The 25,126-nt window shown below is 47.1% G+C and overlaps 1 protein-coding gene across 3 annotated transcripts in view; it reads right to left on the bottom strand.

The window, feature by feature from the left end:
• The window catches only part of MIB2 (MIB E3 ubiquitin protein ligase 2), a 124,065-nt gene that overhangs the window by 80,524 nt on the left and 18,415 nt on the right, over positions 1-25,126 (bottom strand). Inside the window, exon 2 of one of the 3 annotated variants that reach the window (XM_073585468.1) lies at positions 23,791-23,856. The exons of the other annotated variants lie outside the window; for them this stretch is intronic. The gene's annotated coding sequence lies outside the window, so the exon portion shown is untranslated. The remainder of the gene's footprint in view (positions 1-23,790; positions 23,857-25,126) is intronic. 3 annotated transcript variants of the gene reach the window in all.

Raw genomic sequence — 25,126 nt, 5'->3', positions numbered from 1 at the left:
GGTTCTGACCCCAGGTCTCTCTTAAAGGGATCTCCGGTATGGAAGTTAGTGTTGTAGCGATTAGTGGACCCCCAAGGGTGGACCCGCTGGACCGTGATAACGAACCTCCCCAGGGAGCGTTAAGGGCAGGCCCGAGGGAGACTATCACCACGGCAGCTGGTACCCGGGGAAGAACAACAGACCTCAGCGAAGGACAAGGCAGACTGGTGGCAGACAGACACGACTGAGACACAAGAACACGGACAGACGGAAGTCACTGGCGGGAAGACACGGCTGGAACACAGGTACACGGACAGTTAAGCTGGCAGGTAGACAAGGTGGAGGTACGGGAACACGGGCAGGATACGGAGACACTGGCGAGCAGGCACTAGGAGAAAGCACACGAAGGTCAGAGACAAGGCGACAGGGCTAGCAACAGAGAAGACAAGGTGCGTAAGAGGACGTGGGGCCAGAATCACTTGTATAGCACAAATGACGGTCAGGCACAGCACGGAGGAAGGGGCGGCCTGATAAACAGAGTGCGCAGAGGATTTCCGGGTCAGGGACCTCCAAGCCATAGAGCAGGCTGGAGAGGAGGCTGGGTTGATAGGCATGGTTGCTTAGGAACGGGGCGCGCGTCTGCCACTGAACTCAGTGCGAGCGCGCCACCGACGGAAAACAGGAGCAGGGACCAGAGCGGGCACGCTCCGGGACGCCGAGGACCGGTAAGTACAGCGGAGCTCGGGGGCAGCGCGATGGGTGGAGGCAGCGGCAGAGAGGCAGGAGCTGGAGGCGGCGGCGCCCCTCCTACGGCTGGAAAGAAATTTAGCCGGGATTCGAGATGCCTGGATGTTCTCCCAGGGTTCCCAAGATCTCTCCTCAGGGCCAAAACCCTTCCAATGAACCAGAAAAAAGGTTTTGCCTCTTCGTTTTTTCATGGCGAGGATGTCCTTAACCTCAAAAACATTATCAGTGGAGACCGGTTGAGGCGAAAGAGTGGTAGAAGCATGAAACTGATTGAGGATGACTGGTTTCAGAAGAGAAACGTGGAATGAATTGGGGATACGGAGTATCTTGTAAGAGACATCATTGATGCGACCCAAGACCTCGAAAGGTCCAATGTACCGGGGGCCCAGCTTATGTGAAGGGATCTTTAGGCGGATGAATTTAGAAGACAGCCAGACCTTATCTCCCGGATGATATAGTGGAGGATCTAGGCGCCTCTTGTCCGCGTCTCTTCATTCTGTCCCGAGCTTGTTCGAGAGCGGTCCTGGTCTCCTGCCAGATCCTGGAGAACTCCCCGGACAGCAGATCAACCGCTGGCACACCCGAGACAGGAGGCACCGGCAGGGGTACACCAGGATGTTGCCCGTGGACGACAAAGGAGGGTGACTTGGACGAAGATTCGCTGGCGTGATTGTTGTATGCAAATTCAGCCCACGGGAGTAAGTCGGTCCAGTCGTTCTGGTGGGCATTAGAGAATTGTCGGAGATAGGTTACCAGAGTCTGGTTAGTGCCTTCTACTTGACCATTGGTTTGCGGTGGTAGAAGTCAAGCGTGACGGTCATACTCTTGCAGAGAGCCCTCCAGAACCACGAGGTGAATTAGACTCCCCTGTCCGAAACAATATGTTGTGGAAGGCCATGAAAACGAAAAACATGGTGGACAAAAATCTTCACTAGCTCGGGTGCTGAGGGTAAACCCGGAAGCGAGATTAAATGAGCCATCTTGGAAAACCTGTCCACTACCACGAGGATGACTGTGCAGCCCGAAGACTGAGGCAGATCAGTAATAAAGTCCACGGCAATGTGCTGCCAAGGAGACGAGGGAACTGGGAGTGGGTGTAATAGACCGGAGGGAAGCTGTCTAGGAACCTTGTTCTTGGCACAAGACGGACAGGAGGCAATGAAGTTACAGACATCTTGGGGAAGGGTCGGCCACCAGTAGTAGCGGGACACGAGGATGAGTCTTTTTGAGACCTACATGATCTGCCAGTTTGGAGGCATGACCCCAGCGCAGGACTCGCCTTCTGTTGTTCAGGGGAACAAAGGTCTTACCCAGAGGCAGGGAAGTCAAACTGATGGGTGCTAGCGTGATGACCTTGGAAGGGTCCAAGATGTGTGTGGGCTCCTCCTCAGTATCCACCGACAAAAAGGACCTGGACAGTGCGTCAGCTTTGGGGTTTTTATTGCCGGGACGGAAGTGGAGCTCAAAATCGAAACGAGCAAAGAATAAAGCCCATCTAGCTTGCTGGGGGTTAAGTCTCTGTGCCGACTGGATATATCCCAAGTTTTTGTGGCCCGTAAAGATCTTAAAAGGATGTACGGCGCCCTCCAGTAAGTACCTCCATTCTTGCAACGCCAGCTTGATGGCCAACAGCTCTCTGTCACCAATGGAGTAGTTCCGTTCCGAGGAGGAAAAGGAATTGGAGAAAAAAACGCAGGTGACAAGCCGACCGGTGGTAGGCCTCTGGGAAAGTACCGCTCCGGCCCCGGTGGCTGAGGCATCTACCTCCAGAATGAAAGGTTTGTTGGCCTCAGGATGGTGGAGGACAGGTGCTGTTGCGAAGGCTTCTTTCAGAGACAAGAAGGCATTTTCCGCCTCTGACAACCAGACGTGAGGATTGGCCCCCTTGCGGATTAGAGAGGAGATGGAACCGGTCAGCGAAGAAAGGTGAGGGATGAACTGTCGATAGTAATTCACGAAGCCGATAAATCGCTGAATCGCCTTGACACCATGAGGATGCGGCCAATTGAGCACGGCGGACACTTTCTCCGAGTCCATGCGCAAACCGGAATTGGAGATGATGCACCCCAGGAACGGGAGAGACGATTGCTCAAAGGCACACTTTTCAAGCTTGGCATAGAGGTGATTCTCCCTCAGGCACTGCAGTACTAGATGAACGTTCCTTCGATGGGTAGGCAGGTCAGGAGAGAAAACTAAAATATCGTCCAGGTATACCACTACACATGAATACAGCAGGTCTCGGAAAATATCATTCACAAATTCCTGGAACACTGTGGGGGCATTGCACAAGCCAAAGTGCATCACCAGATACTCGTACTGGCCGTCCCGGGTGTTGAACGCGGTCTTCCACTCATCACCGGAGCGGATACGGATGAGATTGTAGGCTCCACGGAGATCTAGTTTGGTAAAGATTCGTGCTCCCCGCAGCCGGTCGAACAACTCTGGAATGAGAGGGAGTAGATACTTGTTCTTTACCGTAATAGCGTTGAGACCCCGGTAGTCGATGCAGGGGCGAAGAGACCCGTCCTTCTTCTTAACAAAAAAGAACCCTGCGCCTGCGGGGGATGAAGACTTCCGAATAAAACCTTTGGCCAGATTTTCCTGGACGTACTCGGTCATGGCTTGGGATTCGATAGGATTTAACGGGTAAATACGGCCTCTGGGTGGAGTGGAGCCTGGAAGCAGATCGATCGGGCAATCATAAGGACGATGCGGGGGCTGACTCTCAGCTTCTTTTTTACTGAAGACGTCAGCGAAGGACCAGTAAGGTGGAGGTAAGTCTGCAGGTACCGTGGCGGAGTGAGGAGATTTTAACAGCCAAACGGGAAGCAGTCACTTGGTTTGGCAAGATTGACCCCAGCGTAGGATGACACCAGATCGCCAATCAAGGATGGGTTCGTGGATTCTCAACCATGGAAGGCCTAATAGTAACGTATGGGACAACGAGGGGAGCACGTAGAAGGCTATGTTCTCCCGATGCAAGGCTCCGATCTGTAGCTCCACCTCCTCGGTGACCAGGGTGACCGTCTCCTGCAAAGGCTTGCCATCAACCGAAGTTATCCGCCGAGGAGTCTCCAAGGACCTGACAGGAATCCGGAGTCTTTTAACCGTCTCGAGCTGAATGAAGTTCCCTGCTGCCCCAGAATCAATGTAGGCGACCTCCGAGAAGCGACAAGAGCCCAGATTCAATAAAACAGAGAGGGTTAAGGGTAGAGCGGTATCAGTGACACCTAGGGAGGCCTCTATTACCTGGTCTAGGCGGAGGCGCTTCCCAGCCTCTCCGGACAGGAACGTAGCAGGTTGGCGGCGCTGCCACAGTAGAAGCAGAGACTCTGAGCGACTCTCTCTGTGACGCTGCTCTGCCGGCTTGAGGTGGTCTACCTGCATGGGCTCAGGTGCCGAGGCCGTGGAGGCAGAAGCGAGTCGCGAACGGGGAGGACTGCGTGTGACCAAGGATAGACGGGGAGGTCTCCTCTCCCTGGCGGCTTCATGGGAGCTTTCCTGGAAACGCAAGTCAATGTGCGTTGCCAGGGAAATTAGGTCCTCTAAAGACGTTGGCGTGTCCCGACCTGCCAGCTCGTCCTTGATCCGGGCAGACAAGCCACGCCAAAAAGCTCCCACCAAGGCCTCATTATTCCATCCCAGCTCGGAGGACAGTGTACGGAAGCGAATGGCGTACTGGCCAACCGAGAGGGTGCCCTGGTGGAGATTAAAAAGGGACTCGGTGGTAGAGGCCACGCGTCCGGGTTCGTCAAAGACTTTGCGAAAAGTCTCAAGTGTCGAGCTGGGAGACCAGAGGGTCGTCTCGCTCCCAGAGGGGGTTCACCCAGGCAAGAGCCTTGCCCTCCAGGTGGGACACCACGAAGGCCACCTTAGCCCGATCGGTGGGGTATTGCAGTGGCAGTAATTCAAAGTGCAATTAGCACTGACTGAGGAACCCCCGGCATAATTTGGGATCTCCGCTTGTTAGGGCTGGCGGAATGCACCAAATTATAAAATAGTAGGTGCGTTCGCAGCCCGGGGTCCACCCTGCAGAGGTGGTATACTGCTGCTAAATAATGGCGGGAGAATCTAGCGGTGTGAAACCAGTCACACGTCGGTTACGTCACCCAATGTGAACAGGGGCGAACTATGTTAATGCACAGAGCCGCACAACCGCTGAACGTAGATGCCGGAGCCTGTTAAGCTCACAGAGCCCGGCCAAAAGAGCGCACAGTGTACGGCCACAGAACTCTACCCCAAGGACACGGGGTTAGAGTCCTTCTAGGCCCACTGAGCGTGCGGCGTCGCTGCCGCGAACGCCGCTATAGATGCTGGCTATGGAGCACGTGCACTGAGGCGTGCCGAGTCCCTGGTGAGCACAGATGCCTGACTCAACCTCTGACCTACCTACGCCTAAGCCTGGGCGCTAGCAGGCTAGGCTGCACCACACATGCGTACCAAGGGTAGGGGTTTCTTAATGAGTCATTCACCAGAGACAATCATACGTGCATACATCACTCACTCCACATAGTCTTTAAATACAGTCTTATCCTAGCGCATGGCATGCGAACCTTTTATAGCCGCGAGCGTCCGGGACCTGCCTGGCTTCTCGGATGGGCCAATCCGAACAGGAGCAGGACCTGAGCACGTGACCTTCGATCTCCAATGGGAGATCACTCCACGGGCATGCTCAGTGGCCCGACATGGGGACTTAGTCCCTGGAGAATCTCGCTGCTGAGCAGCATGTATTGCCATAGCTGTGCCAGAGGTGGCAGCAGCAAGCAAACCCACGGAGCTGGTCTGAGCAGAGCGCCTGGACTGACGAGTTTGCTGAGCAACCTCCTCTGCGGCTGGAGAGGAATGGGAGACCGCTGGAAGTAAGGCTCGGGATTCTGGCTGTGCAGCGACAGAAATCCGACACCTAACGCCGCGGAGGTGTGGGGTGGTGGGTGTGGCGCAGGAGACTGGACAGGGATTGAGGCGGTGGACTGCAGGGATAAAAGACGGTTATCCACGGAAGCCATATAATTTAGGATGTGGGCCTGAGTGTCGCGTTGTTGGGCCAGTTCCTGCTGGGACGGGTTCCCTGGATCAGTAGGTTGTAAAGCTGAAATACAAGACTCCATGTACTTTAGAAAAGCCATGATCTGAGTTTGGTTTTCCCGTAGGAACAGCAGTTCCTTCTGGGCGGGGGCAGAGGTACCAGCGGAGTCCATGGCCTGACCGTACTGTGGCGATTAGAGGACCGTGGGGCGGAGGCAGCGGCAGAGAGGCAGGAGCTGGAGGCGGCCGCATGACAAGTGTAAATCCCTCAGCGCTCAGATTCTGACCCTAAGCCTCTCTTAAAGGGATCATTGGTATGGAAGTCAGGGCAAATCCATCCAATTCTTTGGTTTTGACCCCAGGCCTCTCTTAAAGGGATCCCCGGTATGGAAGTCAGGGCAATTGCCTTAAAATACTCTGGTACTGACCCTATTTGACCCCAGGCCTCTATTAAAGGGATCTCCGGTATGGAAGTTAGGCAGGGGTCACACTGGCGAGGAATACGGCCGAGTGAGAGGCGCTAAAAGCACGCATTAGACACGGACCAATGATTCTCTATGGGGTACCTCGCACCAGCCGTATATTTCTCATCCGTATTCTACGGTCCGTGCCAATCGCAGCATGCTGCGATTGTCAGCGTACTATGGCCGTAGTACGCCAATGCAAATCTATGGGTGCGCAAAAAATACGGATTACACACGGACCACACATGTGACTTGCAAGAAATACGCACCCGGTGTCTTTTAGCAAAGCCGGCAATTCAGTGCACGATACAGTAAACTCATACTGTCAGGTTTAATAAAGAAATGAAAGAATAGATATAGACACATAGAATACACACACACATATATATATATATATATATATATATATATATATATATATATATATATATATATATATATATATGCATTCTATGTGTCTATATCTATTCTTTCGTTTCTGTTAGAAACCCTGTCATTGGGCTCCATTATATGTCCATTTTGCAAGCCTGCGAGAAAATCTCGCCATACGGATGCCATACGGATTACATACGGATGCTTACATGCGTAAAATACGCGACCACACCTTGATTACGGGTGACATACGGAGCACTATTTAGGGGTCTGTCATCCGTATTACGCATGTAAAATACTGACCATATTTTGCGTCGGTTAGTGTGACCCCGGCCTTAGGGTAAATCCCTCAGCGCTCTGATTCTCACCCCAGGCTTCTATTAGAGAGATCATTGGTATGGAAGTCTGGGCAAATCCACTCAGCGCTCTGGTTCTGACGCCAGGCCTCTCTTAAAGGGATCCCCGGTATGGAAGTTAGGACCGTTCCACTCAGCGCTCTGGTTCTGACCCCAGGCTGACGGGATGATGTGGGATATTGGGGGTAGTAGTCCGGTGGCTCTGGCTGACGGGACGATGTGGGATATTGGGGGTAGTAGTCCGGTGGCTCTGGCTGACGGGATGATGTGGGATATTAGGGGTAGTAGTCCGGTGCCTCTGGCTGACGGGATGATGTGGGATATTAGGGGTAGTAGTCCGGTGGCTCTGGCTGACGGGATGATGTGGGATATTAGGGGTAGTAGTCTGGTAGCTCTGGCTGACGGGATGATGTGGGATATTAGTGGTAGTAGTCCGGTGGCTCTGGCTGACGGGATGATGTGGGATATTAGAGGTAGTAGTCCGGTGGCTCTGGCTGACGGGATGATGTGGGATATTAGGGGTAGTAGCCCGGCGGCTGTGACAGGATGATGTGGGATATTAGTGGTAGTAGTCTGTTGGCTCTGGCTGACGGGATGATGTGGGATATTAGTGGTAGTAGTCTGTTGGCTCTGGCTGACGGGATGATGTGGGATATTAGGGATAGTGGTCCGGTGCCTCTGGCTGACGGGATGATGTGGGATATTAGTGGTAGTAGTCCGGTGGCTCTGGCTGACGGGATGATGTGGGATATTAGTGGTAGTAGTCCGTTGGCTCTGGCTGACGGGATGATGTGGGATATTAGGGGTAGTAGTCCTGTGGCTCTGGCTGACGGGATGATGTGGGATATTAGAGGTAGTAGTCCGGTGGCTCTGGCTGACAGGATGATGTGGGATATTAGGGGTAGTAGCCCGGCGGCTGTGACAGGATGATGTGGAATATTAGTGGTAGTAGTCCGTTGGCTCTGGCTGACGGGATGATGTGGGATATTAGTGGTAGTAGTCTGTTGGCTCTGGCTGACGGGATGATGTGGGATATTAGGGGTAGTAGTCCGGTGCCTCTGGCTGACGGGATGATGTGGGATATTAGTGGTAGTAGTCCGGTGGCTCTGGCTGACGGGATGATGTGGGATATTAGTGGTAGTAGTCCGTTGGCTCTGGCTGACGGGATGATGTGGGATATTAGGGGTAGTAGTCCGGTGCCTCTGGCTGACGGGATGATGTGGGATATTAGTGGTAGTAGTCCGGTGGCTCTGGCTGACGGGATGATGTGGGATATTAGTGGTAGTAGTCCGTTGGCTCTGGCTGACGGGATGATGTGGGATATTAGGGGTAGTAGTCCGGTGGCTCTGGCTGACGGGATGATGTGGGATATTAGGGGTAGTAGTCCAGGAGCTATGGCTGACGGGATGTGGGCTATTACACTGCGTGCAGAATTATTAGGCAAGTTGTATTTGAGAGGATTCTTTCTATTATTGAACAACAACTATGTTCTCAATCAACCCAAAAGACTCATAAATATCAAAGCTTAATATTTTTGGAAGTTGGAGTGGGTTTTTTTTAGATTTGGCTATCTTAGGAGGATATCTGTTTTTTCAGGTAACTATTACTGTGCAGAATTATTAGGCAACTTAATAAAAACCCAATATATACCCATCTCACTTGTTTATTTTCACCAGGTAAACCAATAGAGCAACACAAAATTTAGAAATAAACGTTTCTGACATTCAAAAACAAAACAAAAAGAATCAGTGACCAATATAGCCACCTTTCTTTACGATGACACTCAAAAGCCTTCCATCCATAGATTCTGTCAGTTGCTTGACCTGTGTACGATCAACATTGCGTGCAGCAGCCACCACAGCCTCCCTGACACTGTTCGGAGAGGTGTAACGTTTTCACTCCCCGGTGATATGATTGCTAAGACTCTCAAGTATACCCGGCATAAGGAGTATGGGGGGAGGGGGGAGGGGGGGATGGCTTTGATTGTATTACTACAAGATATGTGAATTGTTACATGTATATTGATATCCACTGTTTATTGTTTAAAATCTTTTTAAACCTAAATAAAAATAACTGGTTTAAAAAAAAAAAAGAAACGTTTTCACTCCCTGTAGATCTCACATTTTATGAGGGACCACAGGTTCTCTATGGGGTTCAGATCAGGTGAACAAGGGGGCCATGTCATTATTTTTTCTTTTTTTAGACCTTTACTGGGCAGCCACATTGTGGAGTATTTGGATGCATGTGATGGAGCATTGTCCTGCATGAAAATCATGTTTTTCTTGAACAATACTGACTTCTTCCTGTACCACTGGTTGAAGAAAGTGTCTTCCAGAAACTGAAAGTAGGTCTGGGAGTTGAGCTTCATTCCATCCTCAACCCGAAAAGATCCCACAAGTTGATCTTTGATGATACCAGCTCATACCAGTGCCCCACCTCCACCTTGCTGGCGTTTGAGTCGGAGTGGAGCTCTCTGCCCTTTACTGATCCAGCCTCGGGTCCATCCATCTGGCCCATCAAGAGTCACTCTCATTTCATCAGTCCATAAAACCTTAGAAAAATCAGTCTTAACATATTTCTTGGCCCAGTCTTGACGTTTTATTTTATGTTTCTTGTTGAAAGGTGGTCGTTTTTCAGCCTTCCTTACCTTGGCCATGTTCCTTGAGCTTTTTGATACTCCAGTAACGTTGCAGCTCTGAAAGGTGGCAAATGGCATTTTGGCAGCTTGACGCTTGATTTTCCTCAATTCATGGGCAGTTATTTTGCGCCTTTTTTTATCAACACGCTTCTTGCGACCCTGTTGGATATTTGCCATGAAAACGCTAGATTGTTTGGTGATCACGCTTCAAAAGTTTGGCAAGTTCAAGACTGCTGCATCCCTCTGCAAGACATCTCACAATTTTTGACTTTTCAGAGTCCGTCAAATCTCTCTTCTGACCCATTTTGCCAAAGGAAAGGAACTTGCCTAATAATTAAGCACACCTTATATAGGGTGTTGATGTCATTAGACCACACCCCTCCTCATTACAGAGATGCAAATCACCTGATTTACATAATGGGCAGTTGGCTTTCAAGCCTATACAGCTTGGAGTAGGACAACATGTATAAAAAGGATGATGTGATCATAATACTCATTTGCCTAATAATTCTGCACACAGTGTATAGTGAATGTGGCTATGCAGAGTGGGCGGGGCTATACACTCAGCTTAATATATATCGATAAAATCATTATAATTTGTTATAACTAACCGCAGTTAGTTACTATGCCTGGGCAGCGCCAGACTCTTCATCTAGTTACGTATTATACATTGTTATAAACCGACCAAAGAACGTTCAATGTCCTTTGCCGGCCCTTTAAGGCTGTGTGCACATGCTGCGGATTAGGTGCGGATTCATCCGCGCGGATTTTGTAAAATCCGCAGGTCAAAATACCTGCGGTTTTACCTGCGGTTTTGCCCTGCGGTTTTTCATCTCCTCAACGGAGGAGATGGCAAACCGCAGGGGAATCCACAGAAAGAATTGACATGTCAATTCTTTCTGCGGATTGAAAACCGCAGATAATCCGCGCGGAAAATTCCGCACCGTCTGCATTGCGGTTTTTGATTCCCGGAACCGCAGCAAAATCCGCAGCGTGTGCACACAGCCTATACATTCTGGCTTTGTCCTGCTTAAAGGGGTTGTCTGAGACCGAAATACTGATGACCTCTCCAAAGGAAAGGTAAACAATATTAGATCGTTTGGGGTCCAACCCGCAGCATCCCCATAATCAGCTGATAACTGGTGCAGCGCCATACTCTGCATGGTGGCCGTTCTTAGCTGCAGTATCGGAGAAGGGCCACTATGTGGTGTTTGTACACCGTGTGATTCCGGCGATCCCGGAACCTGGTAACGGATGATCGGTGAGTGCCGTAGGCCTGTGATATCTCAGTCCCGGACAGCCCCTCTGATACCCCATTATGAAGGAGTCTGATAAATAGGCCGACATATTCCGCAGCGCTGTACAGACTGCCATCATACACATCATATATCTACTGTGGGCATATATGGGTCCTTCTATATACACACTGATACATAGTGTCTCTATGGCTTCATTTATGATTGTACCCCTCGGTCCCTCTCCTGTCGGGGGTCTCCCAGATCAGCACCAAAGGGGGCTACACCACATACAACCAAGCGGCCAACGGAAAAAATCACACATAAAGCAAATATCACAAGTCCCCCAGCGACTATGCCACAATGCCATTAAGAGCCCTCAGAGACCACCTCCGGCCTCGTGTGACGGTGGTCTCTTACCGTGCAGCCAGAGAAGCCCGTTATCACAGGTGTGGAGCGGATAGGAATAGCTGCTGTTGTCAGGCCCCCAGCTCCGGATGAGGATGGGGAGACGCTCAGGTGAATGGTCCCCGGGCAGCTCAGGTTCTGGGACGCCACACCGTCAGCTGACTGTGGAAGCCAAACACAGAGAACGCGAACCGGAGAGGAGCCGCCAGCAGCGACCGTGACTCTGCCTGCTATTGTCCCGGAGCAGGCAGCCGACTGATGGACGTGGCTCCCCCGGTGTGAGCGCGGGGCCCAGATGTCACTGCATGACTGACTCCAGCTCCCCTTCCTCTCATCACAATGCAAAGCCCGGGGACGGTGCAATAACCTGCAGCCCCATTATATGTCTCTACACCTACAGCATACACAATACTGCCCTCTATATACCCTCACTCCATACACTAATACCGCCATACACATGAACACTCCTATATACGCTGCACACGTCATCTCATACCGTATGTGCTACCATGCACCATACCTACCACACTACATACACTAATACCGCCATACACATGAATACTCCTATATACACTGCACACGTCATCTCATACCGTATGTGCTACCATGCACCATACCTACCACACTACATACACTAATACCGCCATACACATGAATACTCCTATATACACTGCACACGTCATCTCATACCGTATGTGCTACCATGCACCATACCTACCACACTACATACACTAATACCGCCATACACATGAATACTCCTATATACACTGCACACGTCATCTCATACCGTATGTGCTACCATGCACCATACCTACCACACTACATACACTAATACCGCCATACACATGAATACTCCTATATACACTGCACACGTCATCTCATACCGTATGTGCTACCATGCACCATACCTACCACACTACATACACTAATACCGCCATACACATGAATACTCCTATATACACTGCACACGTCATCTCATACCGTATGTGCTACCATGCACCATACCTACCACACTACATACACTAATACCGCCATACACATGAATACTCCTATATACGCTGCACACGTCATCTCATACCGTATGTGCTACCATGCACCATACCTACCACACTCCATACACTAATACCGCCATACACATGAACACTCCTATATACGCTGCACACGTCATCTCATACCGTATGTGCTACCATACACCATACCTACCACACTCCATACACTAATACCGCCATACACATGAATACACGTCATCTCATACCGTATGTGCTACCATACACCATACCTACCACACTACATACACTAATACCGCCATACACATGAATACTCCTATATACACTGCACACGTCATCTCATACCGTATGTGCTACCATGCACCATACCTACCACACTACATACACTAATACCGCCATACACATGAATACTCCTATATACACTGCACACGTCATCTCATACCGTATGTGCTACCATGCACCATACCTACCACACTACATACACTAATACCGCCATACACATGAATACTCCTATATACGCTGCACACGTCATCTCATACCGTATGTGCTACCATGCACCATACCTACCACACTCCATACACTAATACCGCCATACACATGAACACTCCTATATACGCTGCACACGTCATCTCATACCGTATGTGCTACCATGCACCATACCTACCACACTCCATACACTAATACCGCCATACACATGAATACTCCTATATACGCTGCACACGTCATCTCATACCATATGTGCTACCATACACCATACCTACCACACTACATACACTAATACCACCATACACATGAATACTCCTATATACGCTGCACATGTCATCTCATACCATATGTGCTACCATACACCATACCTACCACACTACATACACTAATACCGCCATACACATGAACACTCCTATATACGCTGCACACGTCATCTCATACCGTATGTGCTACCATACACCATACCTACCACACTACATACACTAATACCGCCATACACATGAACACTCCTATATACGCTGCACACGTCATCTCATACCGTATGTGCTACCATACACCATACCTACCACACTACATACACTAATACCACCATACACATGAATACACGTCATCTCATACCGTATGTGCTACCATACACCATACCTACCACACTACATACACTAATACCACCATACACATGAATACTCCTATATACACTGCACACGTCATCTCATACCGTATGTGCTACCACACTCCATACACTAATACCGCCATACACATGAACACTCCTATATACGCTGCACACGTCATCTCATACCGTATGTGCTACCATACACCATACCTACCACACTACATACACTAATACCACCATACACATGAATACACGTCATCTCATACCGTATGTGCTACCATACACCATACCTACCACACTACATACACTAATACCACCATACACATGAATACTCCTATATACACTGCACACGTCATCTCATACCGTATGTGCTACCATACACCATACCTACCACACTACATACACTAATACCACCATACACATGAATACTCCTATATACACTGCACACGTCATCTCATACCGTATGTGCTACCATACACCATACCTACCACACTACATACACTAATACCGCCATACACATGAATACTCCTATATACGCTGCACACGTCATCTCATACCGTATGTGCTACCATACACCATACCTACCACACTACATACACTAATACCACCATACACATGAATACTCCTATATACACTGCACACGTCATCTCATACCGTATGTGCTACCATACACCATACCTACCACACTACATACACTAATACCACCATACACATGAATACTCCTATATACACTGCACACGTCATCTCATACCGTATGTGCTACCATACACCATACCTACCACACTACATACACTAATACCACCATACACATGAATACTCCTATATACACTGCACATGTCATCTCATACCGTATGTGCTACCATGCACCATACCTACCACACTACATACACTAATACCACCATACACATGAATACTCCTATATACGCTGCACACGTCATCTCATACCGTATGTGCTACCATACACCATACCTACCACACTACATACACTAATACCACCATACACATGAATACTCCTATATATACTGCACACGTCATCTCATACCGTATGTGCTACCATACACCATACCTACCACACTACATACACTAATACCACCATACACATGAATACTCCTATATACACTGCACACGTCATCTCATACCGTATGTGCTACCATGCACCATACCTACCACACTACATACACTAATACCACCATACACATGAATACTCCTATATACGCTGCACACGTCATCTCATACCGTATGTGCTACCATGCACCATACCTACCACACTACATACACTAATACCACCATACACATGAATACTCCTATATACGCTGCACACGTCATCTCATACCGTATGTGCTACCATGCACCATACCTACCACACTACATACACTAATACCACCATACACATGAATACTCCTATATACGCTGCACACGTCATCTCATACCGTATGTGCTACCATGCACCATACCTACCACACTACATACACTAATACCACCATACACATGAATACTCCTATATACACTGCACACGTCATCTCATACCGTATGTGCTACCATACACCATACCTACCACACTACATACACTAATACCGCCATACACATGAATACTCCTATATACGCTGCACACGTCATCTCATACCGTAAGTGCTACCATGCACCATACCTACCACACTCCATACACTAATACCGCCATACACATGAATACTCCTATATACGCTGCACACGTCATCTCATACCGTAAGTGCTACCATACACCATACCTACCACACTCCATACACTAATACCACCATATACCACCATATAGATGGCACCTAAGGAGTCAATGTCACCCTGGACCACAGTGCTCATACCCTGCGCCACTAGTACAAATGATGGAAGGTGGCGTTCATGAGGGGGTCTCAGGGTCGTGGTTTCTTCTACACACGATAAGCATCAAGAACCCTGGATAGAGGTTCGGCTGAACACATATCTGCAGCACACTACATGTGTGTCAGTACTGCTTACGGGGGTAACTATATAGTAATGACTCCCATTATCTACAGCTCTGGCAAAAATTAAGAGACCACCACATCAAATCTCTGCCATGGGCAGCCCAATCTCCAGACCTGAATCCCATTGAAAACCTCTGGAATGTAATCAAGAGGAAGATGGATAGTCACAAGCCATCAAACAAAGAAGAACTGCTTACATTTTTGTACCAGGAGTGGCCTAAGGTCACCCAAAAGCAGTGTGAAAGACTGGTGGAAAGCATGCCAAGACGCATGAAAGCTGTGATTATAAATCATCGTTATTCCACAAAATATTGATTTCTGAGCTCTTCCCGAGTTAAAACATTAGTATTGTTGTTTCTAAATGATTACGAACTCGTTTTCTTAGCATTATTTGAGGTCTGACAGCACTATTTTGTTTTGTTTTTTTTTAAATTATGACCATTTCTCCTTTTGAAAAACAAAAAACAAAACTTAGTGCTTAGAAATTCAGAGACATGTCAGAAGTTTGAAGACTAAAAGAACAATTAACATTTTACTCAAAAATATACCTATAAAGAGAAAAATCAGACAAACTGAACATTTGGAAATGGTCTCTTAATTTTTGCCAGAGCTTTTTATGCAGCACAGCAATAGTGGGCACTGAACAGCACACTATGCAGACGACAGTTGTGGCTGGAAGAAGCTTGAAGAAAAAAATGAATGAGAGCGACTCCAATGAGTAATGTTGTCACCTGTGAATCACTGTATAGAACGTCTGCGACCCTGTCTGATCAGGTCCTTAACTACCACCATCCCTGAATTATCTGCAGCGCCAATTTTAGTGTAAAAAGCAATATCCATACAGGACAGTGGATTTTAAGCCCCTAACACCTCTTCAAATAACTCAGGGTTCTCATATCTCCTGTTTTTATGTACCACAGATACAAAAGCAGCCAGATTGAGGATAATGTTCAGCGTTACTGAGCAGTGTAGCTGTGAATCCAGCAGTAGGGGATAGATAAACTTACTAGAAGGAAGCAGCACAAACTCTCTCTGTACTCCTCCCCATGTGCTCTCTATGGACTCTGACCTCTCAGCGTCTCCTGTTGCCCTAGATAGATAATAGCAGTGTTTCAGAATGAATGATACATTTAGAAGGCACTGGAGGTGAGGAAGAAGTGTCTCATAAGAGGACAAAGGAGCTTAATTCACCTGTATTATTGATTTATGCAAATACTGTTGACCATTTAGATCTCCCCACTGGAGATCATCTTTGATAACCCCTAGTGTAGTAATCTTTAAATCGGCCACAGGTGGTGCTGGGAGTTGTAGTTCTACGTGTTGTAGGTGTCACAGCTTGCAGACTATATATCGCATATCCAAGCATTCGGCGATGATCAGGAGGAGACAATGAATTAATGCAATCTCAGCAACTCGTGTGTCCACCAGCCGAACACAACCCACTCTCCTCCCCAATGTGAAAACTAATCATCACGTCCCCGAGCCTCGGGACACACATTAATATTTATGTGTCCCCGTCTGCTAGCAAGGAAATGAAAGGGGGGTACAAAATGTAACAAAGAATATGATTAACTCCTTCCTCCAGCCACGTGTTTAGCTCCTAATGGATTCGAACATTTGCATTGACAGAGCTGGAAAACCTATGACGCAATGATGAGAAGATGACATGCGGCCAGATCTCCCCATTGTGAGAACCCCATAAATGTCGGCAATGGTTCTAAGGCGAGACTGCAACCCATAGCTAACGTATGCCTTTCCCCTACATACACTTATAGTACACCGTGGACTGAGACACCTCCGGGGCTAATTTCAGCGGATGACGTGGGCGGCCAGTGCTCATGAATATATTCTAATGCGCCCATATGTCATCACAACTGCTCCTTTGTGCAGCCATACTTGTGATGCCCACATGCAGAAGCCAGATACAGATAAGATCCTCAACCCAAGGCTGGAGAGGAGGAAAATCTGACGGAGACATAAAAAGTGCCCAATGTCAATAGCCAAGTGTCTTTTTATTAAAGCGACCTTTGTTATACACACTATGTGGGCATGCTGAACTAATAAGGGTGGTCTGGTAGGGCTCTGGAGACCCCTTAGGCATCCGCTGATCCTGTTAGATAAAAGTTACCCTAGGTTTTAGACTCGTAAGATTAAGGCCTCATTCACACATCATTGCCATTCGTGTTTTTCACCACTCGTACCTATAATAGTGAATGGGGCCATTCAGATGATCATAGAAAAAACGTTCCCTGCAAAACTGCGGAAACATGTCCAATATAGATCCAAACGCAAATCTATGGGTAAACGAAAAAAAATTAGGCCCCACTTCCTTCCGAGTGGAACCAAAGCTATACATGTGCAGAACACAACTGTACATATTTATAGGGGTATGGCAGCCCTCTGTATTGGTGATGATTGCTAGGTGGGTGAGGGTCTCTCTGCTGGGATCCACAATATTCTCATCTGGCTGCAAAACTACATCCAGGTGAGACTGAAAAGAGCATCTGGTGTAAACGATGCACCAGTGATCCTGACAACGATACAACCTTGTCAGGATCGCTGGTGCCTCGCTACATGATCGCTGGTGAGCTGCCAAACAGGCAGACTCACCAGCGATCAGGACCAGCGAGGATGCTGGTATCTAAGGTAAATATCGGGTAACTAAGAGCATGCGTTGCTTAGTTACCCACTGTGTACCTTAGATACCTGCGTGCTGGTGCTGGGAGCTGGTATCTAAGGTACACAGCAGGTAACTAAGCGGCGCGCGTCACTTAGTTAGCCGCTGTGTACCTTGGTTACCAGCTCCCTACGCAAGCACGCAGGTAGCCAAGGTACACAGCGGGTAACTATGTGACGGCGTGCGCTTAGTTACCCGATATTTACCTTGGATACCAGCTCCCAGCGTCTGCTTACACTGCTGGGAGCTCGCTGATCGTTGCTCTCCAGCTGCCACACGCAGCGATGCGTGCTGGCCAGCGGGAGACTAATGATCAAAAAACGGCCCAGGACATTCATGCACAATCAGCGATACCCGGCGGGTGGGGGGGGGCGGTCACTGATGCGTGCCACACACAGCGATCTTGCTGGCGAGATTGCTGATGCATCACAAAATCAGCGATCTCGCTATCGATCTCGCGGTGTGTGACGGGGCCTTTACATGCACATTCAGTGTCCATGGTACAGATGGACACACCAGGCCACTATCATTCACCACACTTCCTAAATCTCGAATTGGCAAACAATAAACAAAGACCGAGCAATTACAACAACGGTGCTATGTACACATGCCAGATGAGGGACCATGGCAATCATTGGTCAGGGCGTGTGTATACAGCACCGCTTCCGCGGCTTTATGTGTTTGTGTAATACAATTACTAAGAGTAACAACAGACACAAACCAGACAAATTTGTGAGGAAAGATTCATCCGGATGTGTCCTGAGGTCACCTATTGGAAGTAGCAATCCTAAGGCTATGTTCACACGTTGCGTTTTTTGCAGGGTCCCTTTTTATGTTAGGCTGGAGTCACACTAACCTGCGTAAAATACGGTCAGTATTTTACATGCGTAATACGGATGACAGACCCCTAAACAGTGCTCCGTATGTCATCCGTAATCAAGGTGTGGTCGCGTATTTTGCGCATGTAAGCTTCAGTATGTAATCCGTATGGCATCCGTATGGTGAGATTTTCTCGCAGGCTTGCAAAATGGACATATAATGGAGCCCTATGACAGTTTTAATAAAGAAATGAAAGAATAGATATAGACACATAGAGTGCATAGATATATATATATATATATGTATTCTATGTGTCTATATCTATTCTTTCGTTTCTTTATTAAACCTGACAGTATGAGTTTACTGTATCGTGCACTGAATTGCCGCCTTTGCTAAAAGACACCTGGTGCGTATTTCTCGCAGGTCACATGTGTGCTCCGTGTGTAATCCGTATTTTTTGCGCACCCATAGACTTGCATTGGCGTATTACGGGCGTAGTACGCTGACAATCGCAGGATGCTGCGAGTGGCACGGAGCGTAGGATACTGAGGAGAAATATACGGCTGGTGCAAGTGACCCCATTGAGAATCATTGGTCCGTGTCTAATGCGTGCTTTTTGCGCCTCTCACGCACCCGTATTCCTCGCCAGTGTGACTCCGGCCTTAATTTTAAGCTGCGTTTTACAGTACGAGCAAAGACTATGAGATTTCAGAAATCTCACGCACACACAATATTTTTTTATTCCTGACTGATTTGGAAAATTGCTGTGTGTCACTTCTTTCAGAATATTTACAGCATTTTTCACCCATAGGAAACAATGGGAAGGGCAAAAACACAGGTATATCAGTTTTTCCTGCGTTTTTGGTGCAAAAACCTAAGGAAGTTGATTCATGTTTTTTGCTTTTTGTGCAGCAAACAAAAACAAAAGTAGCAAAAACACATCGTGTGAAGATATCCTAGCCTAAAAGTCAGTATGGACCCTTTAAAGAGCTTTGCCATGCTACTTAGGATAAAGTAATTTTCAGTGACGGTCCAGAGGAGCATGAATGGCGTATAAACCTCCTCTCTGTGACATGCCAGGCTTGGCTTCTCACTCTCCACAAGGAGAAACCTTACCCCTTAGATCCCAGTCTTAAGCCACTCACCTAGCCAAATCAGATTTCATACTTTGCACTGATGAGGAGCAACAGCCCAAAACAATGTCTACAAATTGAGATTCTGGTTTGGCTTTTATCCCAAGTCATTTGGCATGGTACAAGATTGCTACTTCCTTTAGGTGATATTACAGTTAAAGTCCTTTTTTCTCTGAAGAGACAATTTGCATATTTAATTTATAAGAAGGCGTATAAGGGTACCGTTACACCTAGCGATGCACTAGCGATCCCGACTAGCGATATGACGCGGTCAGGATCGCTGGTGCATCGCTAGGTGGTCGCTAGTGAGCTGCCACTCAGGCAGATCTCACCAGCGACATCGCTGGGGACGGGGATCGCTACTTACCTGTCAGACGCGGCGATCCTGCGTCCTCCCGCCCGGCTCCACGCGTCGCTCGTCGTCACAGCAGGAAGCGCCGCAGGAAGTGGCCGACGAGGAATGATTCAGCAGCTTCTTGCGTGATCAGCGATAACCAGCGGGGGAGCCGGTCGGAGGTAAGTATCAGACATAGCGATATCACTAGCAATATCGCTGCAACGTCACAAAATCGGTGACTTTACAGCGATATTGTTAGCGATATCGCAGTGTGTAACGGGGGCTTAAGTCTCCTCACGCTGACATGCCAGGCCTGGCTTGTCACACTCCACAAGGAGAAACATTACCCCTTTAGATCTCTTTGGCTCCTAATAGGTGAGCATACAGAAAAGGGGTTGTTGTCATATTAGGGAGACTCATCCTTTAAGAGCAGACATATCCTCTGAGACCTTTCACCTTCTATCTCTTGATGGAGTTATTACTTTCTGAGTATTATTGTACGTTGGATACATTGTATACAGAAATAAATACCTTGTGATATACCACTGTATACAGTGATATATGGAGAATTGGCCCTTGTCCGCGTCTTGTATTTGGTGTACACGCTCGATCTATGCTCCGTGTGTACAGATCACAAGCTGACTCTATTGCTACCTTCATGTTTATGCGCTTTCGGTTTCTGTTTACACCAAACATTTGTGTTGTGTGAACAGTGACTCAGAAGTGAGATAAGAGCCGGTCCGAGAGCTTGTAATGTAGGGAAATATATCCGGCTTCTTCATGAAATCTACATCACAGCTGCGGTACTATGGTTTCTGAAAACCTGAAATCCAGAGGGATGATGTCTCAACCGTCAATCAGTGTCCTCAGCAGATCGGTGTCTTATTCGGCTGGATGTTATCACTTCTGGTCCTGAGGAAGACCACCAGAGTGGAGGTGCTGGAGCAGGGGGTTTCAGAGAAACTCAAATTTTGTAAACTTTCCTTTTCCTCTAGAAGGTTTACAAAAACAGTGGTGGAAAGCTCCTGTAACATCTATGTAATGTAAATGATCAGTATAAAGAATACATCAAAAGGGTGGGCATATTATTTTGGTGCAATGACCCAAATTATCCAGGAAATATACACATACGGAGACTTGAAAATGGTTGTCCAAACCTAGGTACACTTTCGGCAAGCGGTACCACTTGCCGAATCCAAATTAGTAATATACACGTACACATCTCTAGCCCATATGGACGGCTCAGATATGGCAAAATTGGCAGACCTTCCTCAATAGCAGATGATGGGGAACAAAAGGGTTGTGCATGCTAGATTTCAACATGCCCAATCCTTTATTTTCTCATGAGATAAGCCAGCACTAATGATGCCTGCAGACAAGCGTATGAAAAATCACCCGTGTTTCATCCAAAAACTCTGACTTTTTGGCATAATTCTCATCAGATTTTGATCTCTGTGTGTCCGCTTTTTCACATCCATTCATTTGCTATCTGTGCTATTTTCATACAACTACTTTAATATTAACTACATGATCACATACAGTTTCTTAGGTTTAAACTAGAAAATGTATCCATGAAAGGTCAGATGCGACTGATGGTCCGTGTGAGATCCGATTTTGTTCTCACACCCATAGAATTGAATGTGAAAGTCTCATCCGAAACTCGATGAAGGTAGTGCATGCTGTATTTTTTTTATCATCTAGACCTAGAGAAAAAGTGTTCATCTGAACAGCTCTTATGTAATAACGATATGGGTCAGTGTGCTGTCTGGTTAAAAATCAGATAGCACAAGTCCGAATTACACGCTCCAAGGAGTACTGCAGCAGATATTTCTCCTCTTCCATTGAAAACATGTGAACATTTGACCGATCTGAAAGGGAAAATATATGGGAGAGCAGGGGATGAGCATTCGGCCAACAGCAATCAAAGGTGTATGGCCACCCTAAGGGTCCATTCAGACATATGCTTTTTTCACGTACGAGATGTCGTCCATATGTTGTCAGTGATTTTTCACGGACTCATAGACATGTACGGGTAATTGATCTGTAACTTAGATTAAAAAAAAAAAAGTCATATTTGATATTTTTTTTGGACACTCAGTTCACAAAAAACAGGGACATGTGAAGTTTCCCATAGACTACAGTAAGTACAGTATGTTTTTGTAAAGAGAAATGAAGTGACAAGAAAAAAAAAGTAGTATTAGTGCATCGGCAAAGGGGGACTTTGTGTTAGCAGTTCACTGTAACAGAAGGAGTTAAAAAGATTCTCTTCTGCTCTACTTTCCAAGTGCTCTGATTTCTTCAGGAGTAATGTGATGTGACCTAATAATTAGGTTTTTGTGTAATTGTTCTCCCACAACCCAATTCTTTAATTCGGTCCCACCCTGCATTAACTGCAGTGTAGAACAGGGAACATACACAACCCGGCACATGGATCACTGTGTAGGCCGGGAGAAAACTCTCGCTGGTCATTGTACCTATGGGGGTCCAGGTCCGATCAGTGGGAGATGGAGGGGTTTCTGCTTACTTTGAGCCCATGTTATTAGCAGGTATAGAAGAGGAATCTGTAGCGTAAGGGCTTCTTTTCCCTAAAACTGGCCCTAGTGCAGAGACATCAGCATTTCTCAGCCATTTCCCTGCCAAGTGGGCATGCTATATTCCAAAACCGATGGGAATCTTAATTATACCCCCAAATCCTGCTTTTCCCCAATATCTTTTTGGAAGCTCCTATAAACATAAGATCACTGTCCCTCTCCATATTAATTAGTGACCTTGGCTGGCATGTGACTTGGCTGGCATTTTATAAGAAAAAATGCTTATCCTCCCTTACCTCTTGTGCTAAGCAATCTGCCATCTTTATGACTTTGTCTCATTCAGTCGTTTATTTTTTGCATTCGAGAAAAAAAACCTCAGCATTTTTCTGTAGGGGGCTGGATGCGATTTTGACAAACTTCTGGTATGTCAGACAAATTTTAAAAACACTTATTTCTGTGGTGGAAGGTACCCTAAATAAAAGAGCCACCTTGACAGAATGCAGCATTAGTGCTGCACAAGGTGGCACTTTTACTTAAAAACGCCTGGGAGGGGGTGACAGGTTCCCTTTAAACAGTAAAAAAAAAAAGAACATGTGGAAAAGGAGCAATCAGTTCACCTGTCCGGGTTCACGGCAAAATACTCCAGTAATAGCAACAGTCCAAAAGATAGCCGGCAGTCACATCTTCTTAAAAAGAAATATCCACTGCACTCCCAGGCAACGTCTCAGACCTGCATGGTCCTTTGCAAAGGCTTGACGAAGGACCATGTAGGCCTAAAACATGTTGCCTGGGAGCACAGAGTATATTACGTTTCTGTCTATTGTGTTGCTGTGTTCAACAGCTTCTTGTGCCTTTTATACTACTGGATCAATAAAACAATTATTTTAAGATGATGTGAGTGCTGGTTACCATTTGGAATGTTAGTAAAATAAGAACAGCACCCTTTTTTTCAATCTGACCCATAGGCACATACCCTTTAGTGTTACTTACCTTTCTTACGGCTCTGTCCATATAATTATCAGAGTTGATAGCTTTGTATTCAAGAACCAGGCAGTCCTGGATGAACAAAAATGCATAAATGAACTTCCGTATACTTGTGTCGCCCTTCCCCCCCACCCCGCCAAGTGATTGACAGGTGTCCGTATCTCTGATACTTGGCCAGGATTAAGTAGCTTTGAACTTTTAACATCAAACATATGTGACCGGGGCACGGGTCTGCTGAGGCAGGTATTTTCTAGACGGAGGATGGTGGCAATCCCTTACTGAGATTAATAAATCCCTCTATAGGATTAAACAGGATTGTAAAGTCTCCTCGCCGGTGATTGGCTAAATCAGGATTCAAGTGTCCAAAACCGAATTAAGAATGACTGCAAGCAAATGTCTCGGTGAAATGATTAAGAAGAACCGTCCTATAAATAGCCGGGGACAATAATCCTGGATAAGTATATTATCCAAGTCTCGGTACCTGCCGGATGACGGATTGCTGTAAAAACGTGAGTGACGCCGAGAATACTAATAGAGGAACACGAAAACATCTGTCAGAGTGATCCATGTGGAATAAAGCTACGTGACCACCTGTGTCCGTGCAACATTAAAGTGGTTACCCCAAAGTTGAAAACTAACTGATAAGTTGCTGATCGAATTTTTAGACTCTCAAGTAGGGCGGTCCAGTGCCCCCCAATTGAATGTAGCAAGGAAGGAGTATGTGCACTTCCGATCTAAGACTGAGATAGCTCAGTGCAATACTCAACTATTTTTATCAATCCCATAGAGATGAACGAACGCAGTCTCGAATGTGTGACTACTGCTCCACTCACGGAGAAGTGATCATCAGTTATTTATGACGTATCCTATTGGTGAGTTAATCTCATAGTAAGGGGGGGTCAACCGTCTTAGAATATATGGCTGAATTCAGACATTTGTGAAATGCAGTTCGGATACGGACCCTTACGTTAGGACCAGCTGAGGGTCTTCTGACCCAAACTCAGCATCCACATATATGCTCACAAGGCCGTATTGGTGGAAAAAACTCAAACATCAATGTCTGTAATTGGGCATTCTGAATTCGACATATCTAAAAAATAAAAAAAAATGGCATAACATAAACTTTGATAACTAGGTAGAAAAAGACGAATTAACAGGAACCTGACAGTAGAATTACACTGCCTGGACCACAGCCAGCATAAAGCAGACTTTGGCTGCGTTATTGCTGCAGCATTCTCAGAGAAAACATACCGTATATATTCAAGTATAAGCCGAGATTTTCAGCCCATTTTTTTAGGCTGAAAGTGCCCCTCTCAACTTATACTCGAGTCATTGTCCCAGG

Source organism: Dendrobates tinctorius, unplaced genomic scaffold (genome assembly GCF_039654945.1).
Source record: "Dendrobates tinctorius isolate UK_male_01 unplaced genomic scaffold, ASM3965494v1 ptg000086l, whole genome shotgun sequence".
In the NCBI taxonomy this organism is placed as follows: Eukaryota; Metazoa; Chordata; class Amphibia; order Anura; family Dendrobatidae; genus Dendrobates; species Dendrobates tinctorius.
The sequence above is the reverse complement of the archived record's forward strand: the minus strand, read 5'-3'. Positions and strand labels throughout refer to the sequence as shown.